Source organism: Ictalurus furcatus, chromosome 23 (assembly GCF_023375685.1).
Source record: "Ictalurus furcatus strain D&B chromosome 23, Billie_1.0, whole genome shotgun sequence".
Taxonomy (NCBI): Eukaryota; Metazoa; Chordata; class Actinopteri; order Siluriformes; family Ictaluridae; genus Ictalurus; species Ictalurus furcatus.
Genome location: NC_071277.1, coordinates 14,630,199 through 14,651,392, shown reverse-complemented (window position 1 = coordinate 14,651,392; position 21,194 = coordinate 14,630,199). Strand labels below are relative to the sequence as shown.

At 38.9% G+C, this 21,194-nt stretch overlaps 1 long non-coding RNA gene across 3 annotated transcripts in view; it reads left to right on the top strand.

Moving 5' to 3' along the window:
• The window catches only part of LOC128599599 (uncharacterized), a 41,164-nt gene extending 22,789 nt beyond the window's left edge, over positions 1-18,375 (top strand). For all 3 annotated transcript variants that reach the window (XR_008384438.1, XR_008384436.1, XR_008384437.1), the window contains exons 2-3: positions 16,040-16,170; positions 18,286-18,375. This is a non-coding gene — a long non-coding RNA (uncharacterized LOC128599599). The remainder of the gene's footprint in view (positions 1-16,039; positions 16,171-18,285) is intronic.
• The last annotated feature ends 2,819 nt before the right edge of the window (positions 18,376-21,194 follow it).

Sequence of the window (21,194 nt, the reverse complement as noted above, 5' to 3'; positions counted from 1 at the left end):
GGTAATTGGGAAAGTGAATGGAGAAAAAAGGCCAAAAATCAAGACACAGTACTCTACAAAACCAATGGTTGAATTCAAACAAATATCAGAATTAAACTCTAACATAGCCTGCTGTATAGCTTCCACTAACACCTATATGTCATGATGATGAAGGATTGTATATGCTGCATTAACTACCATTGCTTGGAAGATAGAAAATGAACTGCCTTTCTGTTATAAGAACGGCAACAGGTACCAATACTGATTCAGAACTTATTCAAGCTGCAATATGGTATGAGCCTGAGTTTCCTGAAATCCTTCCATAACTTAAACATAACATAAATCGTGTAACAGTTTAAATAAACACAGATTGTATTTTAAAATGGTGGATGATAAATGTACTGCAAGTGTAATCAACAATTTAAAACAGAAATTACATTTGCTTCTGAAGGAGATGGAACAAGTTACATTATTTTCAAAGTTTTGTGGCAGTCACGTGGAGAAAAAAAAATTAACAAAAAGGAGATGGCATTGCACCAAAAATGCATATGGAGCTCTCAAAGTAAAAAAAAAAAAAAAGATTTCCACAAAATGGTAACAACTAGATATACCGATTCTTGCACAGATAGATAGATAGATAGATAGCGTATGTCTATGCTAACACTTCTCATTTTTGTTATATTTTAAGACATCCAGTGTTTTTCTTTTTATTTAAACCCTATACAAGCCAGTATAGGTTTTACACATGGACTCTGTGCATGTCATGTGCCTGGGTACTGTTTATACTGAAGACGGAGTGAGTTTAAGCTTTTAATTTTGCTCTTCAAGTACACACCTGAGGCTTATTGATGCCTCCTACCTCCAAGAATGTCATTCTGGGATGAGATTTGGTCTGATTGGAGCAGATTACAAGTCTTGTTACAGAAGTGTCTTTAGGATACATAATGGATTTTTTGAAAATCTGCTGGGGCGGGGGGGGGGGGGGGGTGACGGAACCTGCTGACACTCTACTTGCATTGTCATTAAGTACAGCAGAACAGGGATGTCACTGCAGCCTGTAAGCACCATTTGTCAAAATGATCCCATAAGAATAGTCAGGAAGAGCTACAGTCAGCACAGTGTGTTTCTTTTTTTTCTTTTTTTATTTCTCTCAGTGCAAGCTCTCAATGCAATTTCAAATGCATTGTTTGTATTTGAATACATTGATCTAAATAAATACTAGCATTAAGATCACCTTATGCTTATGATTTCAAGGTCACACCAAGACCCCCTTTTACAATCTCAAGAGTGACACTCACAAATAAAAAAGACACACATTTATCTTTGCAACAGCATAGTGTGTGTTTTCTTTATAGTAGCATAGCCTGCAGCGGTTGTGTAGGCCTGTTATTTTGGCTGCTAAGGTTGAAAGAGCATTGACAATGCTGGTGTTCAGCAGTTTCCTGTAGGTTTTTCTCTACACCAACCATTGTGCATTGTGGCAATATATCTATGCTTTCACAAGTCTTACCTTTCTCTGAACTTCCTTCTCTCTTACCTACATGAAAGATTTGAATGTCTTCAGGGACATCAAAGAGGCATTCTCTACTGACAGATGTTAATGTCATTAAGCTGATAGAAATATTTAACATTGGACAAATTAGGGGCTACAATGGATCAGTCCAGATATCTCAGAAGCACAAAGCATTAGAGTAATTCCATGATTGAGGTGCCATTTGTGACCCACTGTTTCATTTACAAATACACTCACAGTCATTAACATTTTATTAGAAACATCTTTACACCTGCTCATTCATGTAGTTATCCAGTCAGCCAATCATGTGGCAGCAGCACAGTAGAGTCTGGCTCCTCTCAAAGTTTCTTCCTCTTGCCCTCTCAGGGAGTTTTTCCTTGTCACTGTTGCCTCTGGCTTGCTCATTAGGGATAAGTTTAAAAAAATGATTTACATTTTATATATATCTGGATTTCTGTAAAGCTGCTTTTTGACAATGCCCATTGTTAAAAGTGCTATATAAATAATTTTTAAAAATGAACTGAATTGAATTGTTACACTTTGAACTTCAAACATCAAAATGGGGCAGAAATATGATCTCAGTGACTTTGACCATGGCATGTTGTGCCAGAGAGACTTGTTTAAGTAGTTCAGCAACTGCTGATCTCTTGAGATTTCCATGCAGAACAAAAGTTTCTCGAGCTTACACAGAAGCAACAACAACAACAATAAAACATCCAGTGATTGGCAGGTCTGAGAGTAGAAATGCCTTGTTGATAAGAGAGGTCAGAGTAGAATGGCCAGACTGGTTCGAGCTGCCAGGAAGTCTAAAATAACTCAAATAAGCACTCTATACAAGGACGGTGAGTAGAAAAGTATCTCAGAATGCACAACACACTGAACCTTGTGTGTTGTGGACCACATTGGTTTCCACTTCTGTCAGCCAAGTACAGGAATATGAGTTTACAGTGGGCACTGACTCACCAAAACTTAACAGTTGAAGACTGGAAAAACATCAGTTGGTCTTTTTCCAATCCTCAAAAGAGATTCGTAAAGTTGGCAGTGAATAAAATACTTAAAATACATTTTAAACATGGGTAAAGTACTTGTGTTTATATTTCAGACTTAACTTAAAGCATTAATAAAACCTATCTAAAGCACTTAGAAACTGCATTTCTGCCCCACTTTCAGCTGGTTTAAAAAGCTATAATTTGTCACATTGCATCATATAGCATGCAGTGCTGTAGTGGTTCAGAAGCAGCACAGTTACTGCTATAGGATTTCGTTTTACTGTTTACTGTTTAGGATTTACTGTTTACTCTTTGCATTAAATTGCTTCCTTTTGCACTGACTGAACCCTCAGGGTAATTAAGGAGACCTACTTTTACAGCATTAGTTGTGCACATATTGGGCAATTCACTGACTGTTTTGATTATGGTAAAACAAAATGTTTTGCTGCTTAACAAAGAAAAAATATCTTTTTCTGTTAGGAGGAATTTATATACCGTCTACAGTGCTCTCCACTAATATTGGCACCCTTGGTAAATATGAGCAAAGAAGGCTGTTGTCACAGTTCAAAGGTAGAGATGGAAGCAATCGCAGATTTCAAACATTTAATAAACAAACAGATAAAAAAACAAAGACACAATAACACGAGGCAAAATACTGTGGCAAAACTAAACATCGAAGTGTGGACAAAAGCATGGATTGACAGAGCGTAAGACCTAAAATGACCAGATGAACATGAAATACCTGGGCTTCACTCTGCCACCTATGTTCGTGGAGAACTACGCTACGCTATGCCAACAGGAGGAGGAGTACCAAGCTGCGCTACGTAAGTAGCAGGAAGACATGGAGGAGTCCCGGTACAAGTGGGAGCCTGTTCACTGGGCTGGTACCATCTCCCACCCTCCCTCCCCTATTATGGAACTAGTCCAGCAAACGGAGTGAGCGGAGAACATAAGTCAGCCTCCCTGCTCGTCTGAGGATGCTGTTCAGCCTTTCGGATCAGCTGAGGACGTCGCTCAGTCGCCCTGGTTGGCTGAAGATGTTGCTCCGTGTCCTGACATACCCAACTGCTCCCCTCTGTTCGCCAACCCCACGCACAACGCCGCTGTGCTTGCCTGCTCCGCTGAGGAACTCGCCCTGCTGTTCTGCTCCTGTTTCACTGAGGACGTTGCTCTGCCTCCATGTTCCCCTGAAGATGTCGTTCCACTTCTTTGCTGCGCGCCGTACGTCACTCCCCCTTCCTGCTCCATGGAGGGCATCGTTTCCCCCTCGTGCTTCGCGGAGAGCATCGTTCCTCCCTTTGGCCTCGCGGAGAACCTCGCTCCCCTCTCTGGTCTCGTGGAGAACCTCGCTCCCCTCGCCTGTCCTGCTGAGGAAGTTGTCCCGCTGTTCTGCCCCACAGAGGACGTCGCTCAGAGCTCCAGCCCTGCTGAGGATATCGCTCTACTTACCTGTTCAGCTGAGGACGCCGCTCTGCTGACCTGTTCCGCTGAGGACGTCGCTCTGCTTACCTGTTCAACTGAGGATGTTGCGTTGCTTTCTTGCTCGCTCCGCTGAGGACGCCGCTCAGTCTCCTGGTTCAGCTGGGGACATTTTGCCCAGGGGGCCAGGACAGCCAGAGGGAGGGAGTGCATTTCTGGCGCTCCAGGAGAAGCGCCCGGGGGGGGGGGGGGGGGGGGGGTTTCTCTAATATCTCTAACAGGTTTATCCAAAAAAAGATATCTTTGTTAAATATTGGTGTGCAACAATTAGTGGCAACCCTATAAATTCATATGAGAAAAATATATTTGAAGTATATTCCCATTTATATTTTAAATATTTTAGTACACCTGGGTGACTAGGAACAGGAAATTGTTCAACCATGACTTCCTGTTTCACAGGAGTATAATTATGAGGTAACACAGGCCAAATTCCCTTAGTCATTCATATCAATGGGTAAGACCAAGGAATATAGCTGTGATGTGCGGCAAAAGGTTGTTGAGCTTCACAAAATGGGAAGTGGCTATAAGAAATTATCACAAGCATTGAAAATGCCCATTTCCACCATCAGGGCAATAATTAATAAGTTCCAGTCAACTAGAATTGGAAGCGTGTCTACATTATCTCAACGCACTGTGAGCAGGATTGTTCGAGTGGCCAAAAAATCTCCAAGGATCACAGCTGGAGAACTGCAAAAGTTAGTTGCATCTTGCGGTCAAAAATTCTCAAAAACTACAATATGAAGTTACCTACATCACCACAAGTTTTTGGAAGGGTTTCAATAAAAAAGCCTCTACTCTCATCCAAAAACAAACTCAAGTGTCTTCAGTTTGTCAGACACTACTGGAACTTCCGGTTTTGGGTTCTCTGGTCAGATGAAACCAAAATAGAGCTTTTTGGCAATAAACACTAGAAGTGGTTTTCGTGCACACAGAGAGGTAGCCATATGGATAAGTACCTCATGCCCACAATTAAATATGTTGGTGGCTCTCTAATGTTTTGGGGCTGTTTTTCTGCCAGAGGACCTGGACATTTTGTAAGGATACATAGCATGGACTGTATCAAATATCAACAGATATTGAAAATGAAAACCTGACTGCCTCTGCCAGAAAGCTTAAAATGAGCCATGGTTGGATCTTCCAGCAGGAAAATGATCCAAAACATACATCAAAATCAACACAAAAATGGTTGACCACGAAATCAAGGTCATGCCATGGCCATGGTTCCCTGCCTTGAAACCCCTAGAAAACCTGTGGGGTGAACTGAAGAGGAAAGTCCACCAGCATGGACCTCAAAATTCGAAGGACCTGGAGAGATGGAGGAACAGTCTCAGAACACTTGCATTGTATTCTTCAACCTCATTAGGCATTATAGGAAAAGACTCAGCGCTGTTATCTTGGCTAAGGGAGATAGCCAAGATAACTCAAAGTATTGACTAAAAGTGTGCCAATAATTGTTGCACACCTATATTTAACAAAGATATATATATATTTTTTTTATAAACCTGTGTTTTGTTTGAAATTGTTTGATATCCATGAGAGCAGAGTATTTTTTTGTGATTTTTTTTAAACAAAATATCAAAGCTAAACAATAAAGACATTTTTTCACAGACTTCCTTACTCATATTTACCAAGGGTGCCAATATTAGTGGAGGGCACTGTATGGAATGAGTCTGTGCTTACTTGAGTCACATGATAAGGTAACTTGGTAACATGATAAGCTGTATATTTTTTTGACTTATTAACTTTGAGAGAGAATACAGGAAAGGCTGGTGAATTAATAACTGTTTATAACTGCTATAACATGATATAACAGGAAGTGATCACAGGAATTAACTTGACTCACGGATGAGCCATAACATTAAATGAGAAAATGGTAAAAAGAAAATGGTTAAATTAAAAAAAATTATTATTATTATTATTATTATTATTATTATTATTATTATCATCATCATCTCAGGTTGGAAAATAACAGCATCCTTTTGCAGTAGATTGTAATTCCCCACAGACACTATAGATAATCGTAAGAACTATTTTAAATATAAGTTGTCAAAGATCAAAAAAGGATTAGGAAATAGTTGAGAAACATTGATTATGATTTGAAAATGAGAGACAGAGAGAAAAAGAGAAAGAGTGAGAGAGAGAGAGAGAGAGAGAGAGAGAGAGAGAGAGCCCTTCTATACAAGCTCTGACTCTGAAGAGCTTCTTGTTGTCTTCTGGTCTTGTCAAACGCCGCGAGTTCTCCAGAGCATCAGTAGCCCAGCTGAGCCTCTCCATTTATCTGCACCTGCCAGAGCCTGGCAAAAGGACAAGAGAGTGTGGTGTTTAAAAAAAGAAAGTCAGACAGGGAAAGAGAGAAAGAGATGACTCATTGCAAGACTCTCAAAGGATCAGCCGTACCTTGGGGAACCATGTTAAGACACCTTACACACATACAAACACACACATTCACTCTCTCTTTCACACACAAGATACCTTTATTCAATTTCCTTGGTCCGTTGGGTAAAAACATTCCTTTCAGTGGTTCTTTTAGTCTGTTGTTGTGGATAGTGGATCTGCCTGAAAAATGAAAATTATTTTCTTTGATAGTGTAAAATTGATGGTATTTATTAAAAATGTGAATTTTGAACGAGATTTAAAACGGAAGCTGTCCTCTTCTGATTTACACTGGATTGTCACCCCTAAGAAAATATGTGATTAAAAAAGAACTGATTTTGTACACTGCATGGTTTGCCTGTTGTGTTGTGTTGGTACACTAACATTCTGAAGTTTAACTGCATTATTTGGCCTATTTTAGTGCTTTGTCACATTTGGTATTTTGCAGTACAGAATGTGTTTTATGACATGACTACAAATTACTGCCCAAAATAGTGCACTATATAATAAATAGGGCGTAATTTCAAATATAGAGCAGGGTCGTGGAACACTGCATTAGAAGTCCCATCTGTTGATTGAGTGAGGTTGGGTCTAGGAGGTCAGCCGAGGGAATTTCTGCACCTGAGCTTTTGTGGCTTAGATTTAAAGCAACCTGTCACAGTGGCGTATGATAAAACAGAAGAACTAGAGCATGTGTAATTACACGCACACACACACACACAAACTGAAAATGAATACATTATTCTGAATGAACAGCTAATGTGCTCTCAACAGATATAAATACAGATACAAAGAAAAGGGGCAAAGAAAGGGGGCATTGTTTTTTTGTTTGTTTGTTTGTTTGTTTGTTTTTTGCTGTTATTGTTCTTTTGTTTTGTTTTGTTCTGTTTATTTAGAAAGATTGCCAGAAAGGTTCACAGGGTATCTGGTTGAGACTAGAGTTGTGCATTGGGACTGGGATCTGGTGGGGTGCAACTAAAAATTTGCCTGAGTTGGACGTTATTATTTTCATGTGGGTGCGAGAGAGGGGAAAACAAAAACAACCTTCATTAACATGCAAGGATATACAGTGTTCAGTCATCCTAAATAAATGCCTGGTCAGGATTGTGTTGGTTTAAATTAGGCTACAATTTTGTTTCAGTGTTGTGAAATTGAACCAACTAAATTAGTTAGAAAAGGCAGGCAGGTACAAACACAAACAATAATTGTGCAAGTGGAATTTAAAAAACAGTCCAGCACATATCAGTCTCTTAAGTGTAACTGGCTAGAGCAACTAGGGTTCATTTAACTCTGACATCAAGAAAAGCTAACTGCATTTAAAATACTTGAATGATTATTATACTACACCATATTTAAAGAATAAACCCTGATACGTTCAGTTAACACAAATAACCTGCCAGCAATGCATTGAATGCACTGAAGATGACATCTGATGCACAGACCTTGACTAAGAATCCAGATCTGTATCTTTTTATATTGTGAGGCATGTATGTGGGTGACATCACCTATCCAGAGTCATTTTCGCTGATTAGGATTGTGCCTGTTCTCATCCTGGAGCTAATGTGTTAGAAAAAGCTCCTAATGTCTTCTGAAAGGCAGAGGTCATGGTTATTTTCCACTGTCAGATGACATTTCACACTGACCTGCCCTTGTGTGTGGCCATATGTAGAATTGTATACTCCGTGCTGATTACTAACAACATGGGCTTAGCATTAGCCATACAGTCATAATGTGTTCTAGAGTTGTAATTAAAAAAAATTATATAAACAGAAATTCATTAGAACTACACCTAGTAGTTGTGCTATGACTGCACCTATTTAATTCAGCTGGTTCATAATAAAAAAAAAAAAATAGTACTGTAAGCATTGCTATGACACTATACAATTCAAATTGTAACATTTTAAGACACAAATTTATATAATCCTGTATGTGTTGTGCATTTTCATCACTACTGCTGGTTTGGCAAGTAGTAATAAAAAAAAATTCTGCTCCATTTTTCTAGTAGACTTCAGTTTTGCCAAGTCTTTTCAGAGGAAAGTAGCTGAATTTTTTATTTTTTTTTCAAAAAGATGCTACAATAGAAGTCAGATAATGTCACATAATAATTTGCATATTCACTGAATCATCATTATCGTTTGTATATCAAAACATGTTATATGAAAAAGGAATATCTAAAGAACAGAAAAGAATACAACTTATTTCTTATTTAAAAAAAGTATTTGGTCATGCCACTAATGATCGTCATGGGAACAGTGATGAGCAGTGATTGGTTGCTGTGAAAAAAATGGTGTCTAATCAGTGATTAGTCATGGAGAAACAATGATGATGGTCAATAATTAGTTGTGGGGAAACAATGACTACGTTTACATGGACAGCATTAATCTAATTATTAACCTTACTCTGAGTAAGATAATAATATGATTAAGGTGTTTACATGAGTCGCTTTTAGAATACTCCTGTCATGTTCCCGTTTTACATGTTATAGAACATAATTAGATTAACAGCCCACGTCATTACGTCACCGCGCCACGCCGTCCGCCGTCCCTCCAGAATTTCACGTATCAACATACAGTTCGTCTTCGTTATGGTACCGTATACAGTTTTGGGTGTTTTTATTCAAATTTTTTACGAATGCTTTAAGTGCAGTTAATTATTTGTCATGCTATACGTGCAAATAGACAACTGCTTGAAGCCATGGGCTGCGTCCCAAATCGTGTAATTACCGTCTATATAGTAGCTGAGATACATGTATTTTTCCCCACTACAGGCCTATAGTAAGCAAGTATGCGATTTGGGACGCGTCCGAACTCTCTTGTTCGCCGTAAAACATAAAACTGCCGTGTGTGATCGTGTCCTGTCGCAAAATGCGGTGAAAACTCTCACATGACTTTCATAATGTGATTAAGGTGTTTACATGTCTGTAATACACGTCCATAATGCGACTAAAACAGGAGTACTCCACCTGTCTTAATTAGATTATTGCTTACTTCGATTATGACCTTAATTAGATTAAGGTAAGTAAAAATTGCTGTTTACATGGTAGTTTCTTAATCAAAGTATGGTCTTAATCGGATTAAGAGTGGATTATTGTTGTCCATGTAAACGTAGCTAATGATGAATAGTGATTTGTTGTTGGGGAAACAATGCTGATCAGTGATTGTTTGTTGGGAAACAATGGTGATCATTGATTGGTTGGTGAGGAAGCAATGGTGATCAGTCATTGGTCATGGAGAAACAGTGGCGACCAGTGATCGGTTGTTGGGGAAACAGTGGTGATCTGTGATCGGTTGTTGGGAATCAATGGTGATCAGTGATTGGCTGTTCGGAAACAAGTAGTTGTTTGGGAAACAATGGTGATCAGTGATTGATTGTTGGGAAACAATGGTGATCAGTAATTGGTTGGTGAGGAAACAATGGTGATCAGTTATTGGTTATGGAGAAACAGTGGCGACCAGTGATTGGTTGTTGGGGAAACAGTGGTGATCTGTGATCGGTTGTAGAGAATCAGTGGTGATCAGTGATTGGCTGTCGGGAAACAAGTGGTTGTTGGGGAAACAATGGTGATCAGTGATTGGTTATTCGGAAACAATGGTGTTGCTAGGACAGTCGCTAAGCTCATTTATGAAATAAATTCAATAAAAGGACCTAAAAAGTCACCAAATTCAGACACAAAGCCGCTAAACTGAACCGTCCTATCCTATGTGGACCTACCTATCCTACATGATTAAATTTGGTTATGAAAGCTGAGAAAATTCCTGTTAGAACATCTGTATTTGATATATGCTGTGTTGCTCATTCATCATCCACTTTTTAAAATGTAGGGCAGCCCAGAGGAACATAACACAATAAGATACACAAATAAAATGAACAGAATTAATAAATACCCCTGCAAAAAAAAACCCTAAAAAAAACCCCTAAACCCCCCCCCCCCCCCCCAAAAAAAAACCCCCCGCAATTTATGTCTATCACAAGCAGAGCTGGCAGACTAAACAGTGATCCCGAAGGTGTACTGTATGTTAAATACAATAGAGAGTGTAATAAACATGAATATGAACATGAAGTTGGATTGCTTGCTCAAGAATTTCTCAGGAACTGGGTGTTCATATACATGCCTCACAAAAAGCACATTCAATGCGGTGTTGCACATAAATATCCAAGTGCGCACAGTTTGTGGCACATGACAGCTGACAGAGGTCGATCCAGATTTGTCTTTGGGCGCTTCTGAGGCTGGAGCTGAAGACAGTGATTCAACTTCTTAGTCATTATAAGCCTCAACACTGCTCCCAGACACTATTGCAGAGCCTAGTAAGGCTGGTGATTGAACTGGGCTCTGTTGACGAATATGAGCTTCTACTGTATAGTGTGTGTTCTCAGTTCCAGATTCAGTGATTTCAGCTGAGCCACCAGGTCACCCACATGAGTTCATTTTAAGAATCGGTATGTACAGTGGAATATGACAGATATTTATTATTTAATACATTTATTGCTTTTATGTATTTATTTTTGTCAATGCCTAAAAATGCAATGAAGCTGCAAATGAAATTTGTGGCCTGTGTATGGCTGTTAATTAAAGTGCAGTATGAAGTGTTCTTTGCTGTTTTTTTATTGGCATTTAAATACATGAATAAAATAGCCTAAAAATAGTGATGACCTGAATCATTTTTTTTTTTTTTTTAACTAAATAACCTTTACTCATCAATTATTTTTAATTACTCATAGACTAGGTAAATCTAACTGTCTTGCAACAGTATTGCAGTGATTTGGGACATTTTTTCTAGTAATTAATGCTGTGACTTATTAGGCTTTTTTGCTCATGTGCTGCTTTTTCTTGAACCTTTTATTTTTAATGATTTGTGGCTTTGTGTTGTTTTTCCAATATCCTTGGACTGAGCACCTCTGGGCTGCCATATAAAATCCTCAGTAGAAATACCATATAGGTCTTTCTCACCATGCAACTCACATGGAAATAAACCTTTATCTCAGACTTTGGCACAAAATAGGATTTCTTATAAAGATGAACATCCATCCATCTTTTATACCACTTATCATTCAGGGTCACAGGGAACCTGGAGCCTATCCCAAGGAGCACCAGGCACAAGGCAGAGTACACCCTGGACAGGGTGCCAATCCATCACAGGGCACAATCACATACACATTCACACACCCATTCATACACTACAGACAATTTGGACATGCCAGTCAGCCTACCATGCATGTCTTTGTACTGGGGGAGGAAACTGGAGTACACACGCAACACAGGGAGAACATGCAAACTCCACACACACAGGGCAGCGGCAGGAATAGAACCCACAACCCTGGCGGTGTGAGGCAAACGTGCTAACCACTAAGCCACCACGCACGCTTTAAAGATGAACATGACAAAGGTAAAGAGTGAAGCAACAGCAAGTTTGCTCTTTAACCTCACTTAGTAGGTGTTTTAGATACTTATATCAGAGCTTATTCAAGTAGGACCCCTGGTGTAAGGACAATTATCAGCCACACTGAGTATGAAATGGACAGATATTCTTTACATAAGTAGAGTACAGCTATATTTCTGAAATTCAAAGGCTTCCTGGTTTCCTGTTCCCATTCCTTTATCAGTTTATTTTGTTTTGTTATGAAAAAAGAGCAAAAAGTATGTGGTAAATCAGTGCCTTTGAGTTTTCAAGACATCATATTTTATGCTGAACAGTTCAAACTGTTCTGTAAATCTGTCAATTATTCATGAGGCAGCTGTTTCAATGACATTTAAAATTGTCTTTCAAGGGCGATATCCAAAATCATGAATATGACAGTGTTCTGAAATAATTACACATATTGCTTTTATGTTTGCTCATCAGAATCGGAAATGGAGGGACCAAAGTTATGTCAAGCATCAGTGAGAGAAAAGTAGAATTAATTTTACTTTAGATCAAAACTGTGAAAAAAAGAAGCAGGAGAAGAGTGGCACTGAGAAAAAACGAGAGGAACTGGCACAACTATCATTCACATAATTTAAAACTTTTTTTTTTAATGGTGGAAACTTAATGATAACAATTGTTACAAAACACTGTTGACATTTGTGACCTTTCTCAATACAAATCAATCAATGCTTCAGGGAATTCTTTGCCATGGCTTTTTAATAGTAAGCAGGAATGGGTTGTAATGAAATACTGATGTTACATATTCAGAATACAAAACAGAACTGTGCTGGCTGGTTGTGATACTGGATCGGGAGATTTATTAATAGCTCAACAATGAAGCGATTAGGGTTAAGCAATGCATTATATGTGCATATGGTCTATTAACTATTACACTTAGAGAGAGTTGCAGTCATGATTTCAAATTTTTTAAACATTTAAAGTCCATAATGCTCTGCTGGGTTCATGCCATGTTTCCTCCATATACCAAATATGGTCAGAAGAATAGTTGTAACCCCTTCATTCAATCAAATCACAGTCAATCACATTCAATCATTACAAATGCATACATTGGTTTCACATGATTGAATTGAGTTACACTAACACAATTGGTTGTTGCACATCTAACATGATTGGTTAGGTATTTCCAAAGCCCTGAATAAACTTGAACTCCACACATTCATCCAAACTGAGGACTGAATTCATGTCACTGCCATTCTGCAAAAGCCATTTTGCAATATCCATTACTACTGCACTGTTACTACTGCACTATTCTACCACATATTTTAATTGTGTTAATAAAATACTATAGTTATAGTACCTATCAGTGCCAACATCCCAGCAAGATTTCATAATGTAATTGGTTTATGTTAACCTAATTATAACTATAAATATTAATATAATATAATATAATATAATATAATATAATATAATATAATATAATATAATATAATATAATATAATATAATATAATATAATATAATATAATATAATATAATATAACATAACTAAACTGTGGTGACTCATGGTTAAAGCTCTGGGTTACTGATCAAAAGGTTGGTCGTTCAAGCCCCAGCACCGCCAAGCTGCCACCATTGGGCCCTTGGGCAAGGCCCTTAACCCTCCAGGGGTGTTGTATCATGGCTGACCCTGTGCTCTGACCCCAACTTCCTAACAAGCTGGGATATCTGAAGAAAATAATTTCACTATGCTGTAATGTATACAGTGGGGGAAATAAGTATTGAATGCATCAACATTTATTTCAGTAAATATATTTCCAATGAGGCTATTCACATGAAATTTTCACCAGACTTTGGTATTAACTCAAGAAATCCACACATATAAAGAAATCCAAACATTATAGTCTATAAAGGAAGTTATGTGTAATAAAGAGGAAAGACACAGGAAAAAGTATTGAACACGCTAACTGGAATTTTATTTAATACTTAGTGGAGAAGCCTTTGTTTGTAATGACAGCTTCAAGAGGCTTCCTGTAAGAAGAAATTAATGAAAGTATTCAGGTGTGATTTTGGCCCATTCTTTTAAACATATCGTCTTTAAATTTTGTTCAATTGGATTCAAGTGAGGTGATTGACTGGGCCATTCTAACATCTTGATTTTTTTTTTCTGAAACCAATTGAGAGTTTCCTTTGCTGTATGCTTTGGATCGTTGTCCTGCTGGAAGGTCCACCCATGTCTCATCTTCATCATCCTGGTGGATGGCAGCAGATTCTTCTCAAGAATCTCCCGGTAAAGGGCTCCATTCATCGTTCCTTCAATTATATGAAGTCTGCCAGTACCATGCAATGAAAAACCGCCCCACACCATGATGCTTCCACCTCCAAACTTCACTCTTGTGACTACTCTTCTGAGTCCCTGTCAGAAATCATGCAAGGAGCTCCTGTGTGTGACCGGTTGATGACAGAGTGATGTTACTTCCGCTTGCAGATAACGGCCCCAATGGTGCTTACTGGAAGATTCAGAAGTTTTGAAATACATCTGTATCCAATTCCATCAATATGTTTCACAACAATAAGGTAGTGAAGGTCTTGGGAGAGCTCTTTGCTTTTACCTGTATTAGCCTGTTTTAATTCATGAATACACATGGTAAATGGTCTGCACTTATCTGCGCTTTTATCCAAAGCGCTTTACACTGTGTCTCATTCACCCATTCACACTCACACACCAATGGTAGCAGAGCTGCCATGCAAGGTGCTAACTTGCCATCGGGAGCAACTTAGGGTTCAGTGTCTTGCCCAAAGACAATTCCACATGTGGAGTCATGTGGGCCGGGAATCAAACCGCCAACCCTACGATTAGTGGACAACCCGCTCTACCACCTGAGCCACATACCACAGTTCCATTATCGTATGCTGTTGCCATATGGTAACAATTACATTTTACCATTTAACAAAAATATATAAACTTAGCTCAGATATTGTTTAAAATTTTTCCTTTAAGTAGTTTTGCCTAAATATTGAAAAATTAATTAAGCCCTCTGAGGACGACCTCCATGAAATTTGATTGCAGAAAAGGAAGTTTGAACAACAACATTTTTTTTTGTTATGTGAAAGTTAAAGCCTTCAGTTTTCCAATTACATAGGAGAAAGAGCTGTTTTGTATTATTGCCTATCAAAAAAATTGGTGATAAATTAATTGATGCCATATGGCAACACCATGCAGTAAAGGGTTACATTAAGTTTTGCATAAGCACTGAAATATTTTTTTGATGAGAAAATTAAGATTTTCATATAAACTACACATGATATTTTTATATTCCATTTTATTCAGGGTACTTTGATTGGATGTGTGCTTAGTCTATTTACTTTTAATTTGTGATATCACAGCCAGTTCAAGAGAGCAAATTGTGCTCTTTGGGTGAGAGGGATGGCATACTCCCTCTCTACCTCCGTCAATCACAGCAACACTACCCAATCATGGATGAGCTCATGTATATGGAAGTGGGTAGTTAGTGCTTTCCTCCAAGTTTGTTCAGCTGCCCTGTGACATAATTGAACAACAGTCCAAAAATATGTGATGGCTGGCTTCATGTGTCTCATGGGAAGCAAATGGTACCCTTCACCCTCCCCTGTTGGTAAATATCTTGTGATAGGAGAGAGCTGGCTAGTGATTGAGAATTGGCAAAGAACAAAAAAAAAAACACAAAAAAAAAAACAAAAAAAAGGGGGGGAAGCATAACAATGTAGTAGAGTTTTCATCTGTCTCTTTGGGATGTTTTCTAAATATATTCTGAATAAGTTCCTTTTCTATGTATTGTACCTGTATTGTGAGTATGCAGCAGAAGCAAGCCTGCAGATTTCATTATTGAAAAATGGCAATTAAGACCATTATTATTGAAGTACAATGTATTGTAAGGAAGAATGAAAGAGATTTGGATTGACAAGAAAAAGCAAATAAGTGGCCCTGAAAAGAAAAGAGTGCTGGAGTGCTATCTATTCTTTTGTTGCATTTCCTAAGTCTAATAAAATAGTCAAATTTCTTTATTTCCCTGCTGTTTAAATTCACTGCATCTGACATCTCCCCAGTGCTGACTTTATATCTGCCAGATGCTGCTGATATTTTTATTGGTTTCTGATTGGGTTTAGGCTTTGTTGATATCTTATTTATTTTGTTTTGATTCATTTTTCCTAGAAAAAGAAATTAATAACCAGACTGACATCCATCTATTTTCCTGTTTTGTTAGAAAAATTTCAACAATACATTCTTTTGGTCGTTTTGGAATTACCTTTTTCTGACATTGCTAACTGCCTATGTGTAATTTATCCCTCTTGTGTCTGTCTTGGCAGAGACTGAAGGAGCTTAAGCAAAGAGAATTTGCACGCAATGTCTCATCTAAGAGCTGGAAGGATGAAAGGAAGCAAGAGAAAGCACTGAAACGCCTCCATCAAATTGCCCTACTCAAGCAGCAAAGGGATGGGTGAGACACTGTGTTTGCAAATAGTATGGTTCTCAAAGCCCTTAAAGAAAAAAGGTTTATAATACAATACTTCAGTTCACTTCAATTGGATATACACTTTTTTTTTTTTTTTTAACTTTAACCACTGAGCCATCATTGCTGTACAGTCATGTGAAAAAATAAGCATACCCCATGGAAATTGTTTACTTTTTTGACATATTTGGCCAAGCAAACATTTGATCCTCTTTGAAACAGTGCCTATTAATAGAGTAAAACACTCTATAAAATAACACATAAAATAGATATTTTGTAGTAATTTTCGTAATTGTTAATTTAAATTAACAAAAAACATATCAATCACATGGAAAAAGTAAGTACACCCCTACATTTATCACACCTTCAAATCCATAAATTAGAATCAGGTGTTCAAGATTTGGTGCCAGTGATTAGAACCTGCTTAGGGAGTGTAGGTGGAACCTGTCTTATTTAAACCACTCTACTGTCTAGTGCTCCCTTTGCTATTGATGTGTGTGGTGTCATCATGCCAAAATCTAAGGACTTCTGTAAGGCCTTCAGAAAAAAGGGTGTGGATACCTATGAGTCTGGAAAGGGATTTAAAAAGATCTCCAAATTATTTGCCATACATCATTCCACTGTTAGGAAAATCTACAAATGGTGCAGATTTCAAATGACTGCCATTTTGTCCAGGACTGGTTGTTCCAGAAAATTCAGCCCAAGAGCTGACCATCTGAAGCAAAAAGAAGTCTCCAAGAACCCCAAAATTTAATCACAGGATCTGTTAGTAAGTTTCGCAGCTGTTGGTGTCAAAGTGCATGCATCTATAATCAGAAAGAGAATCAAATTTGACCTGCATGGGAGGTGTGCCAGGAAAAAACCTTTGCAAGAATACAGTTTGCCAATGAGCATATAGGCAAAGACCAGGCCTTTTGGAATTCTGTGATTTGGACAGACAAATCAAATATAATGTTGTTTGGCCACAGTAACAACAGACATATTTGGCATAGACCAGCAACAGCCTTTCAGGAGAAGCACCACATACCAACTGTGAAGCACGGTGGTGTTGATTTTATGGTTTGGGTTTTCTTTGCTGGCTCAGGGGCTGGACAGCTTGCATTCGTTGATTCAACTTTGAATTCTGCATCATATCAAAGAGTGCTTGACGATAATGTGAGGCCATCTGTCCGAAAGTTGAAGTTGAACTGAAAGTGGACCTTTCAACAGGATAATGGCCCTAAGCCCACTAGCAAATCCACCAAGGAATGGCCCAAAAAGAAGAAATGGAGGGTTATGGAATGACCTAGTCAAAACCCGGATTTGAATCCCGTTGAAATGTTGTGGAGGAATTTGAAATGGGCAATACATGCAAGAAAACTCTCAAACATCTTGCAACTGAAAGAATATTGCATGGAAGAGTGGTCACAAATTCCATCAAGCCTGGTGGACAATTATGCAAAACGCCTACAAAAAGTTATTTCTGCTAAAGGGGGTAAGACTAGCTTCTGAGGTGTACATACCTTTTCCACGGAAGAATCACATCTTTTGATATTTCTATCTATATCACATATATTGATATTTCTGCTGAATAAATGATTGAAAATGCTATTTTTTTCCATGTGGTTTTGTTCAAGTATATCAACTTTATTAATAGGCACTGTTTCAAAGATGATCAAATGTTTTCTTGTCCAAATATGTCAAAAACGTCAACAGTTTCCATAGGGTGTACTTATTTTTTCACATGACTGTATTTATTTCTATACAATATAACACAAATACATTATATTTCTATAAATAATATATTCTGTAAATAACAATACACAATATATTGTTATAAATATTACAAATAGTGTCTCCACATTTGCTGGTTTTATTACATACTATATATATATCTGATGAAGAACCCAGGAAATAACAGAAGTGTGTTTCAGCAAGGATGGATGTAGTAACAATTAAGTGTAGTACACAGAGGATAAAAGAGGATAGAGGACTAGAAAAATGTCCCCATCAATAAAGCAAGCAAGTGCTTCTGAGGCTGTAGGAAGTAAAACAGCTACATATACTTATGAAGTCAATACCTAAGGTTCTATAATTGCTTTGTACATGTCCTTATTTTGACAGTGACAAGGCAAAGAAGTCAAAGTTAACAGCTGCAGCCCGAGACCAGCAACAAGAGAAAATAAAAGTAAATACCAGTGACAAACCAGGATCCAAGAACATCCTATGCCAAGGTCAGAATTGCAGCTCTCCCTCCCCAGACTTAACCACCAGAATCCCTCCATCTGCACCAGCGCTTACAAATCAGTGCTCTCTTCGGGTTAAGCGTTCCTCACTGATGGCTCAGACCCCAAAAGGTCACCAACATGCTAAGGCAGGAATCTCATTCTGTTTCGCCAAACGGGCTCACCTGAAGCTGGACTCCTGTGCATCAGTGTTCACTGATGGCTTGGATGAAACAAGTGACCACCAGGAAGTCCAGAGACAGCAGCAGAAGCTGGCCTTGCAAGCTCTCTTGTCCCGATCTCCCTCCCCCACACAGGATGACCACCATGTCCCTCTGGATCCAATGCCACTGAACGCCTCCCCACAGAGGGATCGACAAACAGATCAGCCAAATCAGGAAGGTAGTCTGGAGATGCAGGTGATGTACTGCACCATTGAGCCACAAAGTTGTCCTGATACACATGGTCCAGAAGTTGTTAGACAGCCAGCCAGTTCAAAAGATAGGACAGTTAATAATGGCCAGAAATCCAGGCAAAAAAGGGCCTATGAGGGATTGATGGAGAGCAGCAGCCTGAAGAACCCAAGTCCTACTGCTCACATAGATGTACATAACAATATGGCTCAACTTAATGCACAATACTCAAAACAAGACTTACAAGGAAAAAGCAAACAGGATAATTTGATGACTGAAAACTGTTTAGCTGTGAGTGAACTAAGCAGCAAAACTTTCTTAAATGTCCTTGGAAAAGATGGGACTAAGCTAAAATGGCCTTGTGAGCTTGTGCAATACACCTCCGATGAACCCCGTGTGTCCTATAGCTGCAATCCACTCCTTTTGAATTTCAAATGCACAGAAGGCAAAGAGAAAAGCACAGGAACAGAGAAAACAGATGTGTGCACCGTCTCAGATCAACCCAACAGAACCGAGGAGGAGACCCCAAATATGACTAAAGATAACTTAGGCATTATAAAACCAAAGAAACACAAACATCAGCGGAGAGGAAGAATTCATATGTGTAAAATAGATGCTGTTAGGAGACACCGAGTGGCCTGTACACTCAGCAATTTTTCCCAGTCACCTGCTGAAGGACAATTTGAATTCAACAGCACCCCGGCCAGCAAACTGCGTATCAAGCAAAACTGCACTGAGAAGAGTCACAAACTCAGGAACAGCAAGAGATCACAGGATAAAACACAAAAACTAAACCTAAAAAGTATAATTGTAAATGCTTTTTCTGCCCCACAACGCCGAAGAAGGAAGCGTCAGAGGTTGCCTTCTGCTCTCCGGCCGGCGAAACGCAAGGCTCTTTGGCATGCTTCCATACAGTCTCAAGTTGGGAATGGGGATAATTACCAGTGGTGTGGCAACCTCTACAAATCTAAACAGGATGCTAATGTGACCCCACTCAAGAACAGCTCATGGGGCGTCTTGTCAGAATTGAAATCTGATGGGGAATGGCCTGCTTGCCAATGGGAAAGACATTGTACTTCTCCTGCATCAGCATCCCCCTATCCCAGAAGGAGAGGATATAGCCAGCCTTGCTCTTACATCAGAAAATCTAGTTGCAGCTACCCATGCAATGGGTACAGGCACATGTCAGACAGGCCAGACAAAGATACTGAACCCAGAGAGGAATACTGTGATTACAGAGACTCAGAACTCTACAAGGAGAGGAACTGCTATGGGGTTTGTGACAGACGCTGTATTATAAAGCAGAGATATGGTATAAGAAAGAATAAAAGGCACCTAAGGGAGAACAGAAATAGAGATTGCCATAACTCTACCACAAAAAGAATTTGTTTTTATAGAGTCTATGAGGATGGTGATGATCCACATGACACTGAGCAAAACTGGTGGTGTGAGAGACCAAGCCCTGATTTTCGGAGGCATAAACGAAGAAACAGGTTCTGGTTAAGATCGGTGGTGAGTCATGAGAGGGGGAATGAGCAGTCCAGTCCTATGTTCAGACATAGTCCTGCTTCCTCTACTATTACCAGCATTTCAAACATTAGTGAAGATTGCAGTTCTTATATTAAGCAATCCTATTCTGGGCAAAATGACTTAAAATGCCCAGCAGAGAGATCTGCCAAGACCAAGCATCCTCATTCAAGAGAACACACACCAAGAGAAAAGAGTCCATCACCAACATCAACATCTATTAATGGATCAGATGCAGTGCAATCAGACACCCAACCTTGTATTTCTGATTTCAGAGGAAAGCTGGAACCCGTCGCACAAATCTCCAAATCCAGTGATTTGACAAAGCAGCACACATCAACTGATAAAAAAGTGACAAATAGCAGAATATGTAATCTTTCGCTCCCCTTGATTGGCAAACTCCCCTCAATAAAGAAAGGAATAAGACAGGCAGGAATGCACAAAGAGAAGGGTAGCAGTAGCAGTTGTGGTAACCAAGTAAAAACATTTCTAAATGATCAGTCAAAACCTGAAAGCCAAGCAGTATTTGAAACTGCAAATATAGCCACACAAAATTCAACCGTGTTGCAAGCTTGTCCATCTTTAATTGATCAGAGAATTGCAGAACCTTGTGCAAGCTCAGAAACACAGAAAGATAGCTCCATGACTCATGAAAACATCATCAGAGTTCTGGAAAAGACGTCAGACAAAACATCAGATAATCTGCCACAGAGTTGCTCGATCCCTCCCTTAACAGAGAAACCTATAACATTCACAGAGGAAGAGATGGACAAGTACAGATTTCTTCAACTTCAGGCCCAGCAGCATATGCAGCAGAAACATCTCCAAGAGCAACATGATATGCCAAGAAATTCATTTGTTCCTCAAA